Here is a 19,743-nt window from a genome sequence, read left to right as displayed (position 1 = left end):
ATGGAAAAAAAGAAAGCTTTTTGAATCAGGGATTTTGAGGCAGTTTGTGAAAGGGAAAATCGAGGCTCCATATGTTGTTGACTATGCGTGGATCTAAGGAGTGCATCCAGCGTTGTTGTTGTGGCCGAGTGGTTAAGGCGATGGAGTTGAAATCCATTGGGGTTTCCCCGCGCAGGTTCGAATCCTGCCAACAACGAATGACAGTTTTAATCTCTCGGCGCAAATCGCTGTTGGACTACAGAAACTTTGGAGTAGTGAGGTATGCAGGTCCCTGCAGTAGCAGAAGAAACTGAAGACGTGTTAAAGAGAGTGTGATCTTCTGCTTAACAAGCTTCCTTGCGTGGCTTCAAATGTTCTTGCACAATCTTAGTAAATATGGGTCATTGATGGCTACATCAACAGCAGTTGACAGCTACTTGCTGCAGTCCAATCCGAGCACAAGCTTTGCTACACAAAACCCCTCTCCATGTAGCGATAGTGGTATAGTGGCTAGCATAGCTGCCTTCCAAGCAGTTGACCTGGTTTTGATTCCCAGCTATCGCAGCTGGTTTCTTGGCGTCCTCCAGAGTACACAATCTGCTTGTGTTGTTCTTTCCTAAATGTTATCAGTATGAGACATGGAAGGCACCTTACACAACGGTTGTTGTTATATTGCAAAGCAAAGGCGCATCCCACGACCTCTACCGCTTTCGATCCATGTTAAATTATGGATAACTGTAATATTAAAAAGTTTTCCTCCAGTCAAATGTTGCCACTGGTCATTAGAGAGATAGGAAAAGTTTTCATCCCTCCCCCGGAGATGGGGTCATACAGGCGATGGTGGTATAGTGGTGAGCATAGCTGCCTTCCAAGCAGTTGACCCGGGTTCGATTCCTGGCCATCGCAACTGAGCATTATATTTGCATCTTGCAGCCAAGAAAGCTTACAACCTTCAGCTACGATTTGGTTGACAGACATTAGGTACAAACTGCTGGCAGTGGAGGAGGGGTACAGCGACATGTTGGGTTGTCGTGGCCGGGTGTTTAAGGCGATGGACTTGAAATGCATTGGGTTTTCCCTGAGCAGCTTCGTATACTGCCAATATCGTTATTTCTCATGTTGCATCTGCTGAATTGTTGGAGTTTGATCCTGGAAAGCAGGTCAGTTGCTTGCAAAGACTTTCCAATTGCCTGAGCGCTTACACACTCAGCGGCTCGTCTCCCCGTGTCAATCCGGTGACTCACAGACTTTTCTCAGCTGTTCAAGATATTGTATCGTCATCGAGAGCACTACTTATTAGTTATGAGCAATGTCATCATTGGCCCCCAGACAGTACTGGTTCGACGATTGTCTTGTGTGCTCAGCATGCACAGGGGATGTTGCTCAGTGGTACAGCGCATGCTTTGCATGTATGAGGCCCCGGGTTCATTAGCCGGTATTTCCATCAGCATAACTTCTGCTGACCTCGTCTTCAACTCTCAGAATGTGTGAGCTGAACATTTTCCACACAAGAAGTACATTCTCTTTGAACTTTGAGGGTTACATGCAGTTCGCAACAGCCTGCAGTAATTGACACAGCTCATCTCAGAAGGCAAAGGTTCCTTTCTTGCACTCAGAGTTGCTATACATTTTCTGTCATGGCTAGCACATATTTCCCTCCATTTCATTTCATTTCAAGGTGTGTATTGAGGGTAATATGGCCCATGGAAAAAAAGAAGGCTTTTTGAAACAGGGATTTTGAGGCAGTTTGTGAAAGGGAAAACCGAGGCTCCATATGTTGTTGACTATGCGTGGATCTAAAGGGAAAGTCCAGAGTGGTTGTTGTGGCCGAGTGGTTAAGGCGATGGACTAGAAATCCATTGGGGTCTCCCCGCGCAAGTTCGAATCCTGCCAACAACGAATGACAGTTTTAATCTCTCGGCGCAAATCGCTGTTGGACTACAGAAACTTTGGAGTAGTGAGGTATGCAGGTCCCTGCAGTAGCAGAAGAAACTGAAGACATGTTGAAGAGAGTGTGATCTTCTGCTTAACAAGCTTCCTTGCGTGGCTTCAAATGTTCTTGCGCAATCTTAGTAAATATGGGTCATTGATGGCTACATCAACAGCAGTTGACAGCTACTTGCTGCAGTCCAATCCGAGCACAAGCTTTGCTACACAAAACCCCTCTCCATGTAGCGATAGTGGTATAGTGGCTAGCATAGCTGCCTTCCAAGCAGTTGACCTGGTTTTGATTCCCAGCTATCGCAGCTGGTTTCTTGGCGTCCTCCAGAGTACACAATCTGCTTGTGTTGTTCTTTCCTAAATGTTATCAGTATGAGACATGGAAGGCACCTTACACAACGGTTGTTGTTATATTGCAAAGCAAAGGCGCATCCCACGACCTCTACCGCTTTCGATCCATGTTAAATTATGGATAACTGTAATATTAAAAAGTTTTCCTCCAGTCAAATGTTGCCACTGGTCATTAGAGAGATAGGAAAAGTTTTCATCCCTCCCCCAGAGTTGGGGTCATACAGGCGATGGTGGTATAGTGGTGAGCATAGCTGCCTTCCAAGCAGTTGACCCGGGTTCGATTCCTGGCCATCGCAACTGAGCATTATATTTGCATCTTGCAGCCAAGAAAGCTTACAACCTTCAGCTACGATTTGGTTGACAGACATTAGGTACAAACTGCTGGCAGTGGAGGAGGGGTACAGCGACATGTTGGGACAAGGATAGTGGTTGGGTTGTCGTGGCCGGGTGTTTAAGGCGATGGACTTGAAATGCGTTGGGTTTTCTCTGAGCAGGTTCGTATACTGCCGACATTGTTATTTCTCATGTTGCATCTGCTGAATTGTTGGAGTTTGTGCCTGGAAAGCAGGTCAGTTGCTCGCAAAGACTTTCCAATTTCCTGAGCGCTTACACACTCAGCGGCTCGTCTCCCCGTGTCAATCCGGTGACTCACAGACTTTTCTCAGCTGTTCAAGATATTGTATCGTCATCGAGAGCACTACTTATTGGTTATGGGCAATGTCATCGTTGGCCCCCAGACAGTACTGGTTCGACGATTGTCTTGTGTGCTCAGCATGCACAGGGGATGTTGCTCAGTGGTACAGCGCATGCTTTGCATGTATGAGGCCCCGAGATCAATAGCCGGTATCTCCATCAGCATAACTTCTGCTGACCTCGTCTTCAACTCTCAGAATGTGTGAGCTGAACATTTTCCACACAAGAAGTACATTCTCTTTGAACTTTGAGGGTTACATGCAGTTCGCAACAGCCTGCAGTAATTGACACAGCTCTTCTCAGAAGGCAAAGGTTCCTTTCTTGCACTCAGCGTTGCTATGCATTTTCTGTCATGGCTAGCACATATTTCCCTCCGTTTCATTTCATTTCAAGGTGTGTATTGAGGGTAATATGGCCAGTACTACTTATTGGTTATGGGCAATGTCATCGTTGGCCCCCAGACAGTACTGGTTCGACGATTGTCTTGTGTGCTCAGCACGCACAGGGGAAGTTGCTCAGTGGTACAGCGCATGCTTTGCATGTATGAGGCCCCGGGATCAATAGCCGGTATCTCCATCAGCATAACTTCTGCTGACCTCGTCTTCAACTCTCAGAATGTGTGAGCTGAACATTTTCCACACAAGAAGTACATTCTCTTTGAACTTTGAGGGTTACATGCAGTTCGCAACAATCTGCAGTAATTGACACAGCTCTTCTCAGAAGGCAAAGGTTCCTTTCTTGCACTCAGCGTTGCTATACATTTTCTGTCATGGCTAGCACATATTTCCCTCCATTTCATTTCATTTCAAGGTGTGTATTGAGGGTAATATGGCCCATGGAAAAAAAGAAAGCTTTTTGAATCAGGGATTTTGAGGCAGTTTGTGAAAGGGAAAATCGAGGCTCCATATGTTGTTGACTATGCGTGGATCTAAGGAGTGCATCCAGCGTTGTTGTTGTGGCCGAGTGGTTAAGGCGATGGAGTTGAAATCCATTGGGGTTTCCCCGCGCAGGTTCGAATCCTGCCAACAACGAATGACAGTTTTAATCTCTCGGCGCAAATCGCTGTTGGACTACAGAAACTTTGGAGTAGTGAGGTATGCAGGTCCCTGCAGTAGCAGAAGAAACTGAAGACGTGTTAAAGAGAGTGTGATCTTCTGCTTAACAAGCTTCCTTGCGTGGCTTCAAATGTTCTTGCACAATCTTAGTAAATATGGGTCATTGATGGCTACATCAACAGCAGTTGACAGCTACTTGCTGCAGTCCAATCCGAGCACAAGCTTTGCTACACAAAACCCCTCTCCATGTAGCGATAGTGGTATAGTGGCTAGCATAGCTGCCTTCCAAGCAGTTGACCTGGTTTTGATTCCCAGCTATCGCAGCTGGTTTCTTGGCGTCCTCCAGAGTACACAATCTGCTTGTGTTGTTCTTTCCTAAATGTTATCAGTATGAGACATGGAAGGCACCTTACACAACGGTTGTTGTTATATTGCAAAGCAAAGGCGCATCCCACGACCTCTACCGCTTTCGATCCATGTTAAATTATGGATAACTGTAATATTAAAAAGTTTTCCTCCAGTCAAATGTTGCCACTGGTCATTAGAGAGATAGGAAAAGTTTTCATCCCTCCCCCGGAGTTGGGGTCATACAGGCGATGGTGGTATAGTGGTGAGCATAGCTGCCTTCCAAGCAGTTGACCCGGGTTCGATTCCTGGCCATCGCAACTGAGCATTATATTTGCATCTTGCAGCCAAGAAAGCTTACAACCTTCAGCTACGATTTGGTTGACAGACATTAGGTACAAACTGCTGGCAGTGGAGGAGGGGTACAGCGACATGTTGGGTTGTCGTGGCCGGGTGTTTAAGGCGATGGACTTGAAATGCATTGGGTTTTCCCTGAGCAGCTTCGTATACTGCCAATATCGTTATTTCTCATGTTGCATCTGCTGAATTGTTGGAGTTTGATCCTGGAAAGCAGGTCAGTTGCTTGCAAAGACTTTCCAATTTCCTGAGCGCTTACACACTCAGCGGCTCGTCTCCCCGTGTCAATCCGGTGACTCACAGACTTTTCTCAGCTGTTCAAGATATTGTATCGTCATCGAGAGCACTACTTATTAGTTATGAGCAATGTCATCATTGGCCCCCAGACAGTACTGGTTCGACGATTGTCTTGTGTGCTCAGCATGCACAGGGGATGTTGCTCAGTGGTACAGCGCATGCTTTGCATGTATGAGGCCCCGGGTTCATTAGCCGGTATTTCCATCAGCATAACTTCTGCTGACCTCGTCTTCAACTCTCAGAATGTGTGAGCTGAACATTTTCCACACAAGAAGTACATTCTCTTTGAACTTTGAGGGTTACATGCAGTTCGCAACAGCCTGCAGTAATTGACACAGCTCATCTCAGAAGGCAAAGGTTCCTTTCTTGCACTCAGAGTTGCTATACATTTTCTGTCATGGCTAGCACATATTTCCCTCCATTTCATTTCATTTCAAGGTGTGTATTGAGGGTAATATGGCCCATGGAAAAAAAGAAGGCTTTTTGAAACAGGGATTTTGAGGCAGTTTGTGAAAGGGAAAACCGAGGCTCCATATGTTGTTGACTATGCGTGGATCTAAAGGGAAAGTCCAGAGTGGTTGTTGTGGCCGAGTGGTTAAGGCGATGGACTAGAAATCCATTGGGGTCTCCCCGCGCAAGTTCGAATCCTGCCAACAACGAATGACAGTTTTAATCTCTCGGCGCAAATCGCTGTTGGACTACAGAAACTTCGGAGTAGTGAGGTATGCAGGTCCCTGCAGTAGCAGAAGAAACTGAAGACATGTTGAAGAGAGTGTGATCTTCTGCTTAACAAGCTTCCTTGCGTGGCTTCAAATGTTCTTGCGCAATCTTAGTAAATATGGGTCATTGATGGCTACATCAACAGTGCTTGCTGCAGTCCAATCCGAGCACAAGCTTTGCTACACAAAACCCCTCTCCATGTAGCGCTAGTGGTATAGTGGCTAGCATAGCTGCCTTCCAAGCAGTTGACCTGGTTTTGATTCCCAGCTATCGCAGCTGGTTTCTTGGCATCCTCCAGAGTACACAATCTGCTTGTGTTGTTCTTTCCTAAATGTTATCAGTATGAGACATGGAAGGCACCTTACACAACGGTTGTTGTTATATTGCAAAGCAAAGGCGCATCCCACGACCTCTACCGCTTTCGATCCATGTTAAATTATGGATAATTGTAATATTAAAAAGTTTTCCTCCAGTCAAATGTTGCCACTGGTCATTAGAGAGATAGGAAAAATTTTCATCCCTCCCCCGGATTTGGGCTCAAACAGGCGATGGTGGTATAGTGGTGAGCATAGCTGCCTTCCAAGCAGTTGACCCGGGTTCGATTCCCGGCCATCGCAACAGAGCATTATGTTTGCATCTTGCAGCCAAGAAAGCTTACAACCTTCAGCTACGATTTGGTTGACAGACATTAGGTACAAACTGCTGGCAGTGGAGGAGGGGTACAGCGACATGTTGGGTTGTCGTGGCCGGGTGTTTAAGGCGATGGACTTGAAATGCGTTGGGTTTTCCCTGAGCAGCTTCGTATACTGCCAATATCGTTATTTCTCATGTTGCATCTGCTGAATTGTTGGAATTTGATCCTGGAAAGCAGGTCAGTTGCTTGCAAAGACTTTCCAATTTCCTGAGCGCTTACACACTCAGCGGCTCGTCTCCCCGTGTCAATCCGGTGACTCACAGACTTTTCTCAGCTGTTCAAGATATTGTATCGTCATCGAGAGCACTACTTATTAGTTATGAGCAATGTCATCATTGGCCCCCAGACAGTACTGGTTCGACGATTGTCTTGTGTGCTCAGCATGCACAGGGGATGTTGCTCAGTGGTACAGCGCATGCTTTGCATGTATGAGGCCCCGGGTTCATTAGCCGGTATTTCCATCAGCATAACTTCTGCTGACCTCGTCTTCAACTCTCAGAATGTGTGAGCTGAACATTTTCCACACAAGAAGTACATTCTCTTTGAACTTTGAGGGTTACATGCAGTTCGCAACAGCCTGCAGTAATTGACACAGCTCTTCTCAGAAGGCAAAGGTTCCTTTCTTGCACTCAGAGTTGCTATACATTTTCTGTCATGGCTAGCACATATTTCCCTCCATTTCATTTCATTTCAAGGTGTGTATTGAGGGTAATATGGCCCATGGAAAAAAAGAAGGCTTTTTGAAACAGGGATTTTGAGGCAGTTTGTGAAAGGGAAAACCGAGGCTCCATATGTTGTTGACTATGCGTGGATCCAAAGGGAGCTTCCAGAGTGGTTGTTGTGGCCGAGTGGTTAAGGCGATGGACTAGAAATCCATTGGGGTCTCCCCGCGCAAGTTCGAATCCTGCCAACAACGAATGACAGTTTTAATCTCTCGGCGCAAATCGCTGTTGGACTACAGAAACTTCGGAGTAGTGAGGTATGCAGGTCCCTGCAGTAGCAGAAGAAACTGAAGACATGTTGAAGAGAGTGTGATCTTCTGCTTAACAAGCTTCCTTGCGTGGCTTCAAATGTTCTTGCACAATCTTAGTAAATATGGGTCGTTGATGGCTACATCAACAGTGCTTGCTGCAGTCCAATCCGAGCACAAGCTTTGCTACACAAAACCCCTCTCCATGTAGCGCTAGTGGTATAGTGGCTAGCATAGCTGCCTTCCAAGCAGTTGACCTGGTTTTGATTCCCAGCTATCGCAGCTGGTTTCTTGGCGTCCTCCAGAGTACACAATCTGCTTGTGTTGTTCTTTCCTAAATGTTATCAGTATGAGACATGGAAGGCACCTTACACAACGGTTGTTGTTATATTGCAAAGCAAAGGCGCATCCCACGACCTCTACCGCTTTCGATCCATGTTAAATTATGGATAACTGTAATATTAAAAAGTTTTCCTCCAGTCAAATGTTGCCACTGGTCATTAGAGAGATAGGAAAAATTTTCATCCCTCCCCCGGATTTGGGGTCATACAGGGGATGGTTGTATAGTGGTGAGCATAGCTGCCTTCCAAGCAGTTGACCCGGGTTCGATTCCCGGCCATCGCAACCGAGCATTATATTTGCATCTCGCAGCCAAGAAAGCTTACAACCTTCAGCTACGATTTGGTTGACAGACATTAGGTACAAACTGCTGGCAGTGGAGGAGGGGTACAGCGACATGTTGGGCCAAGGATAGTGGTTGGGTTGTCGTGGCCGGGTGTTTAAGGCGATGGACTTGAAATGCGTTGGGTTTTCCCTGAGCAGCTTCGTATACTGCCGATATCGTTATTTCTCATGTTGCATCTGCTGAATTGTTGGAGTTTGATCCTGGAAAGCAGGTCAGTTGCTTGCAAAGACTTTCCAATTTCCTGAGCGCTTACACACTCAGCGGCTCGTCTCCCCGTGTCAATCCGGTGACTCACAGACTTTTCTCAGCTGTTCAAGATATTGTATCGTCATCGAGAGCACTACTTATTAGCTATGAGAAATGTCATCATTGGCCCCCAGACAGTACTGGTTCGACGATTGTCTTGTGTGCTCAGCATGCACAGGGGATGTTGCTCAGTGGTACAGCGCATGCTTTGCATGTATGAGGCCCCGGGTTCATTAGCCGGTATTTCCATCAGCATAACTTCTGCTGACCTCGTCTTCAACTCTCAGAATGTGTGAGCTGAACATTTTCCACACAAGAAGTACATTCTCTTTGAACTTTGAGGGTTACATGCAGTTCGCAACAGCCTGCAGTAATTGACACAGCTCTTCTCAGAAGGCAAAGGTTCCTTTCTTGCACTCAGAGTTGCTATACATTTTCTGTCATGGCTAGCACATATTTCCCTCCATTTCATTTCATTTCAAGGTGTGTATTGAGGGTAATATGGCCCATGGAAAAAAAGAAGGCTTTTTGAAACAGGGATTTTGAGGCAGTTTGTGAAAGGGAAAACCGAGGCTCCATATGTTGTTGACTATGCGTGGATCTAAAGGGAACTTCCAGAGTGGTTGTTGTGGCCGAGTGGTTAAGGCGATGGACTAGAAAGCCATTGGGGTCTCCCCGCGCAAGTTCGAATCCTGCCAACAACAAATGACAGTTTTAATCTCTCGGCGCAAATCGCTGTTGGACTACAGAAACTTTGGAGTAGTGAGGTATGCAGGTCCCTGCAGTAGCAGAAGAAACTGAAGACATGTTGAAGAGAGTGTGATCTTCTGCTTAACAAGCTTCCTTGCGTGGCTTCAAATGTTCTTGCACAATCTTAGTAAATATGGGTCATTGATGGCTACATCAACAGTGCTTGCTGCAGTCCAATCCGAGCACAAGCTTTGCTACACAAAACCCCTCTCCATGTAGCGCTAGTGGTATAGTGGCTAGCATAGCTGCCTTCCAAGCAGTTGACCTGGTTTTGATTCCCAGCTATCGCAGCTGGTTTCTTGGCATCCTCCAGAGTACACAATCTGCTTGTGTTGTTCTTTCCTAAATGTTATCAGTATGAGACATGGAAGGCACCTTACACAACGGTTGTTGTTATATTGCAAAGCAAAGGCGCATCCCACGACCTCTACCGCTTTCGATCCATGTTAAATTATGGATAACTGTAATATTAAAAAGTTTTCCTCCAGTCAAATGTTGCCACTGGCCATTAGAGAGATAGGAAAAATTTTCATCCCTCCCCCGGATTTGGGTTCAAACAGGCGATGGTGGTATAGTGGTGAGCATAGCTGCCTTCCAAGCAGTTGACCCGGGTTTGATTCCCGGCCATCGCAACCGAGCATTATATTTGCATCTTGCAGCCAAGAAAGCTTACAACCTTCAGCTACGATTTGGTTGACAGACATTAGGTACAAACTGCTGGCAGTGGAGGAGGGGTACAGCGACATGTTGGGTTGTCGTGGCCGGGTGTTTAAGGCGATGGACTTGAAATGCGTTGGGTTTTCCCTGAGCAGCTTCGTATACTGCCAATATCGTTATTTCTCATGTTGCATCTGCTGAATTGTTGGAGTTTGATCCTGGAAAGCAGGTCAGTTGTTTGCAAAGACTTTCCAATTTCCTGAGCGCTTACACACTCAGCGGCTCGTCTCCCCGTGTCAATCCGGTGACTCACAGACTTTTCTCAGCTGTTCAAGATATTGTATCGTCATCGAGAGCACTACTTATTAGTTATGAGCAATGTCATCATTGGCCCCCAGACAGTACTGGTTCGACGATTGTCTTGTGTGCTCAGCATGCACAGGGGATGTTGCTCAGTGGTACAGCGCATGCTTTGCATGTATGAGGCCCCGGGTTCATTAGCCGGTATTTCCATCAGCATAACTTCTGCTGACCTCGTCTTCAACTCTCAGAATGTGTGAGCTGAACATTTTCCACACAAGAAGTACATTCTCTTTGAACTTTGAGGGTTACATGCAGTTCGCAACAGCCTGCAGTAATTGACACAGCTCTTCTCAGAAGGCAAAGGTTCCTTTCTTGCACTCAGAGTTGCTATACATTTTCTGTCATGGCTAGCACATATTTCCCTCCATTTCATTTCATTTCAAGGTGTGTATTGAGGGTAATATGGCCCATGGAAAAAAAGAAGGCTTTTTGAAACAGGGATTTTGAGGCAGTTTGTGAAAGGGAAAATCGAGGCTCCATATGTTGTTGACTATGCGTGGATCCAAAGGGAGCTTCCAGAGTGGTTGTTGTGGCCGAGTGGTTAAGGCGATGGACTAGAAATCCATTGGGGTCTCCCCGCGCAAGTTCGAATCCTGCCAACAACGAATGACAGTTTTAATCTCTCGGCGCAAATCGCTGTTGGACTACAGAAACTTCGGAGTAGTGAGGTATGCAGGTCCCTGCAGTAGCAGAAGAAACTGAAGACATGTTGAAGAGAGTGTGATCTTCTGCTTAACAAGCTTCCTTGCGTGGCTTCAAATGTTCTTGCGCAATCTTAGTAAATATGGGTCATTGATGGCTACATCAACAGTGCTTGCTGCAGTCCAATCCGAGCACAAGCTTTGCTACACAAAACCCCTCTCCATGTAGCGCTAGTGGTATAGTGGCTAGCATAGCTGCCTTCCAAGCAGTTGACCTGGTTTTGATTCCCAGCTATCGCAGCTGGTTTCTTGGCATCCTCCAGAGTACACAATCTGCTTGTGTTGTTCTTTCCTAAATGTTATCAGTATGAGACATGGAAGGCACCTTACACAACGGTTGTTGTTATATTGCAAAGCAAAGGCGCATCCCACGACCTCTACCGCTTTCGATCCATGTTAAATTATGGATAACTGTAATTTTAAAAAGTTTTCCTCCAGTCAAATGTTGCCACTGGTCATTAGAGAGATAGGAAAAATTTTCATCCCTCCCCCGGATTTGGGTTCAAACAGGCGATGGTGGTATAGTGGTGAGCATAGCTGCCTTCCAAGCAGTTGATCCGGGTTCGATTCCCGGCCGTCGCAACCGAGCATTATATTTGCATCTCGCAGCCAAGAAAGCTTACAACCTTCAGCTACGATTTGGTTGACAGACATTAGGTACAAACTGCTGGCAGTGGAGGAGGGGTACAGCGACATGTTGGGTTGTCGTGGCCGGGTGTTTAAGGCGATGGACTTGAAATGCGTTGGGTTTTCCCTGAGCAGCTTCGTATACTGCCGATATCGTTATTTCTCATGTTGCATCTGCTGAATTGTTGGAGTTTGATCCTGGAAAGCAGGTCAGTTGCTTGCAAAGACTTTCCAATTTCCTGAGCGCTTACACACTCAGCGGCTCGTCTCCCCGTGTCAATCCGGTGACTCACAGACTTTTCTCAGCTGTTCAAGATATTGTATCGTCATCGAGAGCACTACTTATTAGTTATGAGCAATGTCATCATTGGCCCCCAGACAGTACTGGTTCGACGATTGTCTTGTGTGCTCAGCATGCACAGGGGATGTTGCTCAGTGGTACAGCGCATGCTTTGCATGTATGAGGCCCCGGGTTCATTAGCCGGTATTTCCATCAGCATAACTTCTGCTGACCTCGTCTTCAACTCTCAGAATGTGTGAGCTGAACATTTTCCACACAAGAAGTACATTCTCTTTGAACTTTGAGGGTTACATGCAGTTCGCAACAGCCTGCAGTAATTGACACAGCTCTTCTCAGAAGGCAAAGGTTCCTTTCTTGCACTCAGAGTTGCTATACATTTTCTGTCATGGCTAGCACATATTTCCCTCCATTTCATTTCATTTCAAGGTGTGTATTGAGGGTAATATGGCCCATGGAAAAAAAGAAAGCTTTTTGAAACAGGGATTTTGAGGCAGTTTGTGAAAGGGAAAACCGAGGCTCCATATGTTGTTGACTATGCGTGGATCTAAAGGGAACTTCCAGAGTGGTTGTTGTGGCCGAGTGGTTAAGGCAATGGACTAGAAAGCCATTGGGGTCTCCCCGCGCAAGTTCGAATCCTGCCAACAACAAATGACAGTTTTAATCTCTCGGCGCAAATCGCTGTTGGACTACAGAAACTTTGGAGTAGTGAGGTATGCAGGTCCCTGCAGTAGCAGAAGAAACTGAAGACATGTTGAAGAGAGTGTGATCTTCTGCTTAACAAGCTTCCTTGCGTGGCTTCAAATGTTCTTGCACAATCTTAGTAAATATGGGTCATTGATGGCTACATCAACAGTGCTTGCTGCAGTCCAATCCGAGCACAAGCTTTGCTACACAAAACCCCTCTCCATGTAGCGCTAGTGGTATAGTGGCTAGCATAGCTGCCTTCCAAGCAGTTGACCTGGTTTTGATTCCCAGCTATCGCAGCTGGTTTCTTGGCATCCTCCAGAGTACACAATCTGCTTGTGTTGTTCTTTCCTAAATGTTATCAGTATGAGACATGGAAGGCACCTTACACAACGGTTGTTGTTATATTGCAAAGCAAAGGCGCATCCCACGACCTCTACCGCTTTCGATCCATGTTAAATTATGGATAACTGTAATATTAAAAAGTTTTCCTCCAGTCAAATGTTGCCACTGGCCATTAGAGAGATAGGAAAAATTTTCATCCCTCCCCCGGATTTGGGCTCAAACAGGCGATGGTGGTATAGTGGTGAGCATAGCTGCCTTCCAAGCAGTTGACCCGGGTTCGATTCCCGGCCATCGCAACCGAGCATTATATTTGCATCTTGCAGCCAAGAAAGCTTACAACCTTCAGCTACGATTTGGTTGACAGACATTAGGTACAAACTGCTGGCAGTGGAGGAGGGGTACAGCGACATGTTGGGTTGTCGTGGCCGGGTGTTTAAGGCGATGGACTTGAAATGCATTGGGTTTTCCCTGAGCAGCTTCGTATACTGCCAATATCGTTATTTCTCATGTTGCATCTGCTGAATTGTTGGAGTTTGATCCTGGAAAGCAGGTCAGTTGCTTGCAAAGACTTTCCAATTTCCTGAGCGCTTACACACTCAGCGGCTCGTCTCCCCGTGTCAATCCGGTGACTCACAGACTTTTCTCAGCTGTTCAAGATATTGTATCGTCATCGAGAGCACTACTTATTAGCTATGAGAAATGTCATCATTGGCCCCCAGACAGTACTGGTTCGACGATTGTCTTGTGTGCTCAGCATGCACAGGGGATGTTGCTCAGTGGTACAGCGCATGCTTTGCATGTATGAGGCCCCGGGTTCATTAGCCGGTATTTCCATCAGCATAACTTCTGCTGACCTCGTCTTCAACTCTCAGAATGTGTGAGCTGAACATTTTCCACACAAGAAGTACATTCTCTTTGAACTTTGAGGGTTACATGCAGTTCGCAACAGCCTGCAGTAATTGACACAGCTCTTCTCAGAAGGCAAAGGTTCCTTTCTTGCACTCAGAGTTGCTATACATTTTCTGTCATGGCTAGCACATATTTCCCTCCATTTCATTTCATTTCAAGGTGTGTATTGAGGGTAATATGGCCCATGGAAAAAAAGAAGGCTTTTTGAAACAGGGATTTTGAGGCAGTTTGTGAAAGGGAAAACCGAGGCTCCATATGTTGTTGACTATGCGTGGATCCAAAGGGAACTTTCAGAGTGGTTGTTGTGGCCGAGTGGTTAAGGCGATGGACTAGAAATCCATTGGGGTCTCCCCGCGCAAGTTCAAATCCTGCCAACAACGAATGACAGTTTTAATCTCTCGGCGCAAATCGCTGTTGGACTACAGAAACTTCGGAGTAGTGAGGTATGCAGGTCCCTGCAGTAGCAGAAGAAACTGAAGACATGTTGAAGAGAGTGTGATCTTCTGCTTAACAAGCTTCCTTGCGTGGCTTCAAATGTTCTTGCACAATCTTAGTAAATATGGGTCATTGATGGCTACATCAACAGTGCTTGCTGCAGTCCAATCCGAGCACAAGCTTTGCTACACAAAACCCCTCTCCATGTAGCGCTAGTGGTATAGTGGCTAGCATAGCTGCCTTCCAAGCAGTTGACCTGGTTTTGATTCCCAGCTATCGCAGCTGGTTTCTTGGCATCCTCCAGAGTACACAATCTGCTTGTGTTGTTCTTTCCTAAATGTTATCAGTATGAGACATGGAAGGCACCTTACACAACGGTTGTTGTTATATTGCAAAGCAAAGGCGCATCCCACGACCTCTACCGCTTTCGATCCATGTTAAATTATGGATAACTGTAATATTAAAAAGTTTTCCTCCAGTCAAATGTTGCCACTGGTCATTAGAGAGATAGGAAAAATTTTCATCCCTCCCCCGGATTTGGGTTCAAACAGGCGATGGTGGTATAGTGGTGAGCATAGCTGCCTTCCAAGCAGTTGACCCGGGTTCGATTCCCGGCCATCGCAACCGAGCATTATATTTGCATCTTGCAGCCAAGAAAGCTTACAACCTTCAGCTACGATTTGGTTGACAGACATTAGGTACAAACTGCTGGCAGTGGAGGAGGGGTACAGCAACATGTTGGGTTGTCGTGGCCGGGTGTTTAAGGCGATGGACTTGAAATGCGTTGGGTTTTCCCTGAGCAGCTTCGTATACTGCCAATATCGTTATTTCTCATGTTGCATCTGCTGAATTGTTGGAGTTTGATCCTGGAAAGCAGGTCAGTTGCTTGCAAAGACTTTCCAATTTCCTGAGCGCTTACACACTCAGCGGCTCGTCTCCCCGTGTCAATCCGGTGACTCACAGACTTTTCTCAGCTGTTCAAGATATTGTATCGTCATCGAGAGCACTACTTATTAGCTATGAGAAATGTCATCATTGGCCCCCAGACAGTACTGGTTCGACGATTGTCTTGTGTGCTCAGCATGCACAGGGGATGTTGCTCAGTGGTACAGCGCATGCTTTGCATGTATGAGGCCCCGGGTTCATTAGCCGGTATTTCCATCAGCATAACTTCTGCTGACCTCGTCTTCAACTCTCAGAATGTGTGAGCTGAACATTTTCCACACAAGAAGTACATTCTCTTTGAACTTTGAGGGTTACATGCAGTTCGCAACAGCCTGCAGTAATTGACACAGCTCTTCTCAGAAGGCAAAGGTTCCTTTCTTGCACTCAGAGTTGCTATACATTTTCTGTCATGGCTAGCACATATTTCCCTCCATTTCATTTCATTTCAAGGTGTGTATTGAGGGTAATATGGCCCATGGAAAAAAAGAAGGATTTTTGAAACAGGGATTTTGAGGCAGTCTGTGAAAGGGAAAACCGAGGCTCCATATGTTGTTGACTATGCGTGGATCCAAAGGGAACTTTCAGAGTGGTTGTTGTGGCCGAGTGGTTAAGGCGATGGACTAGAAATCCATTGGGGTCTCCCCGCGCAAGTTCAAATCCTGCCAACAACGAATGACAGTTTTAATCTCTCGGCGCAAATCGCTGTTGGACTACAGAAACTTCGGAGTAGTGAGGTATGCAGGTCCCTGCAGTAGCAGAAGAAACTGAAGACATGTTGAAGAGAGTGTGATCTTCTGCTTAACAAGCTTCCTTGCGTGGCTTCAAATGTTCTTGCACAATCTTAGTAAATATGGGTCATTGATGGCTACATCAACAGTGCTTGCTGCAGTCCAATCCAAGCACAAGCTTTGCTACACAAAACCCCTCTCCATGTAGCGCTAGTGGTATAGTGGCTAGCATAGCTGCCTTCCAAGCAGTTGACCTGGTTTTGATTCCCAGCTATCGCAGCTGGTTTCTTGGCATCCTCCAGAGTACACAATCTGCTTGTGTTGTTCTTTCCTAAATGTTATCAGTATGAGACATGGAAGGCACCTTACACAACGGTTGTTGTTATATTGCAAAGCAAAGGCGCATCCCACGACCTCTACCGCTTTCGATCCATGTTAAATTATGGATAACTGTAATATTAAAAAGTTTTCCTCCAGTCAAATGTTGCCACTGGTCATTAGAGAGATAGGAAAAATTTTCATCCCTCCCCCGGATTTGGGTTCAAACAGGCGATGGTGGTATAGTGGTGAGCATAGCTGCCTTCCAAGCAGTTGACCCGGGTTCGATTCCCGGCCATCGCAACAGAGCATTATATTTGCATCTTGCAGCCAAGAAAGCTTACAACCTTCAGCTACGATTTGGTTGACAGACATTAGGTACTAACTGCTGGCAGTGGAGGAGGGGTACAGCGACATGTTGGGTTGTCGTGGCCGGGTGTTTAAGGCGATGGACTTGAAATGCGTTGGGTTTTCCCTGAGCAGCTTCGTATACTGCCAATATCGTTATTTCTCATGTTGCATCTGCTGAATTGTTGGAGTTTGATCCTGGAAAGCAGGTCAGTTGCTTGCAAAGACTTTCCAATTTCCTGAGCGCTTACACACTCAGCGGCTCGTCTCCCCGTGTCAATCCGGTGACTCACAGACTTTTCTCAGCTGTTCAAGATATTGTATCGTCATCGAGAGCACTACTTATTAGCTATGAGAAATGTCATCATTGGCCCCCAGACAGTACTGGTTCGACGATTGTCTTGTGTGCTCAGCATGCACAGGGGATGTTGCTCAGTGGTACAGCGCATGCTTTGCATGTATGAGGCCCCGGGTTCATTAGCCGGTATTTCCATCAGCATAACTTCTGCTGACCTCGTCTTCAACTCTCAGAATGTGTGAGCTGAACATTTTCCACACAAGAAGTACATTCTCTTTGAACTTTGAGGGTTACATGCAGTTCGCAACAGCCTGCAGTAATTGACACAGCTCTTCTCAGAAGGCAAAGGTTCCTTTCTTGCACTCAGAGTTGCTATACATTTTCTGTCATGGCTAGCACATATTTCCCTCCATTTCATTTCATTTCAAGGTGTGTATTGAGGGTAATATGGCCCATGGAAAAAAAGAAGGCTTTTTGAAACAGGGATTTTGAGGCAGTTTGTGAAAGGGAAAACCGAGGCTCCATATGTTGTTGACTATGCGTGGATCCAAAGGGAACTTCCAGAGTGGTTGTTGTGGCCGAGTGGTTAAGGCGATGGACTAGAAATCCATTGGGGTCTCCCCGCGCAAGTTCGAATCCTGCCAACAACGAATGACAGTTTTAATCTCTCGGCGCAAATCGCTGTTGGGCTACAGAAACTTCGGAGTAGTGAGGTATGCAGGTCCCTGCAGTAGCAGAAGAAACTGAAGACATGTTGAAGAGAGTGTGATCTTCTGCTTAACAAGCTTCCTTGCGTGGCTTCAAATGTTCTTGCACAATCTTAGTAAATATGGGTCATTGATGGCTACATCAACAGTGCTTGCTGCAGTCCAATCCGAGCACAAGCTTTGCTACACAAAACCCCTCTCCATGTAGCGCTAGTGGTATAGTGGCTAGCATAGCTGCCTTCCAAGCAGTTGACCTGGTTTTGATTCCCAGCTATCGCAGCTGGTTTCTTGGCATCCTCCAGAGTACACAATCTGCTTGTGTTGTTCTTTCCTAAATGTTATCAGTATGAGACATGGAAGGCACCTTACACAACGGTTGTTGTTATATTGCAAAGCAAAGGCGCATCCCACGACCTCTACCGCTTTCGATCCATGTTAAATTATGGATAACTGTAATATTAAAAAGTTTTCCTCCAGTCAAATGTTGCCACTGGTCATTAGAGAGATAGGAAAAATTTTCATCCCTCCCCCGGATTTGGGTTCAAACAGGCGATGGTGGTATAGTGGTGAGCATAGCTGCCTTCCAAGCAGTTGACCCGGGTTCGATTCCCGGCCATCGCAACAGAGCATTATATTTGCATCTTGCAGCCAAGAAAGCTTACAACCTTCAGCTACGATTTGGTTGACAGACATTAGGTACAAACTGCTGGCAGTGGAGGAGGGGTACAGCGACATGTTGGGTTGTCGTGGCCGGGTGTTTAAGGCGATGGACTTGAAATGCGTTGGGTTTTCCCTGAGCAGCTTCGTATACTGCCAATATCGTTATTTCTCATGTTGCATCTGCTGAATTGTTGGAGTTTGATCCTGGAAAGCAGGTCAGTTGCTTGCAAAGACTTTCCAATTTCCTGAGCGCTTACACACTCAGCGGCTCGTCTCCCCGTGTCAATCCGGTGACTCACAGACTTTTCTCAGCTGTTCAAGATATTGTATCGTCATCGAGAGCACTACTTATTAGCTATGAGAAATGTCATCATTGGCCCCCAGACAGTACTGGTTCGACGATTGTCTTGTGTGCTCAGCATGCACAGGGGATGTTGCTCAGTGGTACAGCGCATGCTTTGCATGTATGAGGCCCCGGGTTCATTAGCCGGTATTTCCATCAGCATAACTTCTGCTGACCTCGTCTTCAACTCTCAGAATGTGTGAGCTGAACATTTTCCACACAAGAAGTACATTCTCTTTGAACTTTGAGGGTTACATGCAGTTCGCAACAGCCTGCAGTAATTGACACAGCTCTTCTCAGAAGGCAAAGGTTCCTTTCTTGCACTCAGAGTTGCTATACATTTTCTGTCATGGCTAGCACATATTTCCCTCCATTTCATTTCATTTCAAGGTGTGTATTGAGGGTAATATGGCCCATGGAAAAAAAGAAGGCTTTTTGAAACAGGGATTTTGAGGCAGTTTGTGAAAGGGAAAACCGAGGCTCCATATGTTGTTGACTATGCGTGGATCCAAAGGGAACTTCCAGAGTGGTTGTTGTGGCCGAGTGGTTAAGGCGATGGACTAGAAATCCATTGGGGTCTCCCCGCGCAAGTTCGAATCCTGCCAACAACGAATGACAGTTTTAATCTCTCGGCGCAAATCGCTGTTGGGCTACAGAAACTTCGGAGTAGTGAGGTATGCAGGTCCCTGCAGTAGCAGAAGAAACTGAAGACATGTTGAAGAGAGTGTGATCTTCTGCTTAACAAGCTTCCTTGCGTGGCTTCAAATGTTCTTGCACAATCTTAGTAAATATGGGTCATTGATGGCTACATCAACAGTGCTTGCTGCAGTCCAATCCGAGCACAAGCTTTGCTACACAAAACCCCTCTCCATGTAGCGCTAGTGGTATAGTGGCTAGCATAGCTGCCTTCCAAGCAGTTGACCTGGTTTTGATTCCCAGCTATCGCAGCTGGTTTCTTGGCATCCTCCAGAGTACACAATCTGCTTGTGTTGTTCTTTCCTAAATGTTATCAGTATGAGACATGGAAGGCACCTTACACAACGGTTGTTGTTATATTGCAAAGCAAAGGCGCATCCCACGACCTCTACCGCTTTCGATCCATGTTAAATTATGGATAACTGTAATATTAAAAAGTTTTCCTCCAGTCAAATGTTGCCACTGGTCATTAGAGAGATAGGAAAAATTTTCATCCCTCCCCCGGATTTGGGTTCAAACAGGTGATGGTGGTATAGTGGTGAGCATAGCTGCCTTCCAAGCAGTTGACCTGGGTTCAATTCCCAGCCATCGCAAC

At 46.2% G+C, this 19,743-nt stretch overlaps 24 non-coding genes across 24 annotated transcripts; all 24 read left to right on the top strand.

Moving 5' to 3' along the window:
- The first annotated feature begins 114 nt into the window (after positions 1-114).
- trnas-uga (transfer RNA serine (anticodon UGA)) lies at positions 115-196 on the top strand. The gene has a single exon. It is a non-coding gene; the product is annotated as a tRNA-Ser (tRNA).
- A 617-nt stretch (positions 197-813) lies between these two features.
- On the top strand, positions 814-885 carry trnag-ucc (transfer RNA glycine (anticodon UCC)). The gene has a single exon. It is a non-coding gene; the product is annotated as a tRNA-Gly (tRNA).
- Positions 886-1,796: 911 nt separating this feature from the next.
- Positions 1,797-1,878, top strand: trnas-aga (transfer RNA serine (anticodon AGA)). The gene has a single exon. It is a non-coding gene; the product is annotated as a tRNA-Ser (tRNA).
- A 617-nt stretch (positions 1,879-2,495) lies between these two features.
- On the top strand, positions 2,496-2,567 carry trnag-ucc (transfer RNA glycine (anticodon UCC)). The gene has a single exon. It is a non-coding gene; the product is annotated as a tRNA-Gly (tRNA).
- A 1,346-nt stretch (positions 2,568-3,913) lies between these two features.
- Positions 3,914-3,995, top strand: trnas-uga (transfer RNA serine (anticodon UGA)). Its single transcript has one exon. It is a non-coding gene; the product is annotated as a tRNA-Ser (tRNA).
- Positions 3,996-4,612: 617 nt separating this feature from the next.
- On the top strand, positions 4,613-4,684 carry trnag-ucc (transfer RNA glycine (anticodon UCC)). The gene has a single exon. It is a non-coding gene; the product is annotated as a tRNA-Gly (tRNA).
- A 911-nt stretch (positions 4,685-5,595) lies between these two features.
- On the top strand, positions 5,596-5,677 carry trnas-aga (transfer RNA serine (anticodon AGA)). The gene has a single exon. It is a non-coding gene; the product is annotated as a tRNA-Ser (tRNA).
- Positions 5,678-6,283: 606 nt separating this feature from the next.
- trnag-ucc (transfer RNA glycine (anticodon UCC)) lies at positions 6,284-6,355 on the top strand. Its single transcript has one exon. It is a non-coding gene; the product is annotated as a tRNA-Gly (tRNA).
- Positions 6,356-7,266: 911 nt separating this feature from the next.
- On the top strand, positions 7,267-7,348 carry trnas-aga (transfer RNA serine (anticodon AGA)). The gene has a single exon. It is a non-coding gene; the product is annotated as a tRNA-Ser (tRNA).
- Positions 7,349-7,954: 606 nt separating this feature from the next.
- trnag-ucc (transfer RNA glycine (anticodon UCC)) lies at positions 7,955-8,026 on the top strand. The gene has a single exon. It is a non-coding gene; the product is annotated as a tRNA-Gly (tRNA).
- Positions 8,027-8,955: 929 nt separating this feature from the next.
- trnas-aga (transfer RNA serine (anticodon AGA)) lies at positions 8,956-9,037 on the top strand. Its single transcript has one exon. It is a non-coding gene; the product is annotated as a tRNA-Ser (tRNA).
- A 606-nt stretch (positions 9,038-9,643) lies between these two features.
- On the top strand, positions 9,644-9,715 carry trnag-ucc (transfer RNA glycine (anticodon UCC)). The gene has a single exon. It is a non-coding gene; the product is annotated as a tRNA-Gly (tRNA).
- A 911-nt stretch (positions 9,716-10,626) lies between these two features.
- trnas-aga (transfer RNA serine (anticodon AGA)) lies at positions 10,627-10,708 on the top strand. Its single transcript has one exon. It is a non-coding gene; the product is annotated as a tRNA-Ser (tRNA).
- Positions 10,709-11,314: 606 nt separating this feature from the next.
- Positions 11,315-11,386, top strand: trnag-ucc (transfer RNA glycine (anticodon UCC)). Its single transcript has one exon. It is a non-coding gene; the product is annotated as a tRNA-Gly (tRNA).
- Positions 11,387-12,297: 911 nt separating this feature from the next.
- Positions 12,298-12,379, top strand: trnas-aga (transfer RNA serine (anticodon AGA)). The gene has a single exon. It is a non-coding gene; the product is annotated as a tRNA-Ser (tRNA).
- A 606-nt stretch (positions 12,380-12,985) lies between these two features.
- trnag-ucc (transfer RNA glycine (anticodon UCC)) lies at positions 12,986-13,057 on the top strand. The gene has a single exon. It is a non-coding gene; the product is annotated as a tRNA-Gly (tRNA).
- Positions 13,058-13,968: 911 nt separating this feature from the next.
- trnas-aga (transfer RNA serine (anticodon AGA)) lies at positions 13,969-14,050 on the top strand. The gene has a single exon. It is a non-coding gene; the product is annotated as a tRNA-Ser (tRNA).
- Positions 14,051-14,656: 606 nt separating this feature from the next.
- trnag-ucc (transfer RNA glycine (anticodon UCC)) lies at positions 14,657-14,728 on the top strand. Its single transcript has one exon. It is a non-coding gene; the product is annotated as a tRNA-Gly (tRNA).
- Positions 14,729-15,639: 911 nt separating this feature from the next.
- Positions 15,640-15,721, top strand: trnas-aga (transfer RNA serine (anticodon AGA)). The gene has a single exon. It is a non-coding gene; the product is annotated as a tRNA-Ser (tRNA).
- A 606-nt stretch (positions 15,722-16,327) lies between these two features.
- trnag-ucc (transfer RNA glycine (anticodon UCC)) lies at positions 16,328-16,399 on the top strand. Its single transcript has one exon. It is a non-coding gene; the product is annotated as a tRNA-Gly (tRNA).
- A 911-nt stretch (positions 16,400-17,310) lies between these two features.
- Positions 17,311-17,392, top strand: trnas-aga (transfer RNA serine (anticodon AGA)). Its single transcript has one exon. It is a non-coding gene; the product is annotated as a tRNA-Ser (tRNA).
- Positions 17,393-17,998: 606 nt separating this feature from the next.
- Positions 17,999-18,070, top strand: trnag-ucc (transfer RNA glycine (anticodon UCC)). Its single transcript has one exon. It is a non-coding gene; the product is annotated as a tRNA-Gly (tRNA).
- A 911-nt stretch (positions 18,071-18,981) lies between these two features.
- trnas-aga (transfer RNA serine (anticodon AGA)) lies at positions 18,982-19,063 on the top strand. The gene has a single exon. It is a non-coding gene; the product is annotated as a tRNA-Ser (tRNA).
- A 606-nt stretch (positions 19,064-19,669) lies between these two features.
- On the top strand, positions 19,670-19,741 carry trnag-ucc (transfer RNA glycine (anticodon UCC)). Its single transcript has one exon. It is a non-coding gene; the product is annotated as a tRNA-Gly (tRNA).
- The last annotated feature ends 2 nt before the right edge of the window (positions 19,742-19,743 follow it).

This window comes from Labrus bergylta, chromosome 15 (assembly GCF_963930695.1).
Source record: "Labrus bergylta chromosome 15, fLabBer1.1, whole genome shotgun sequence".
NCBI lineage: Eukaryota > Metazoa > Chordata > Actinopteri > Labriformes > Labridae > Labrus > Labrus bergylta.
The sequence above is the reverse complement of the archived record's forward strand: the minus strand, read 5'-3'. Positions and strand labels throughout refer to the sequence as shown.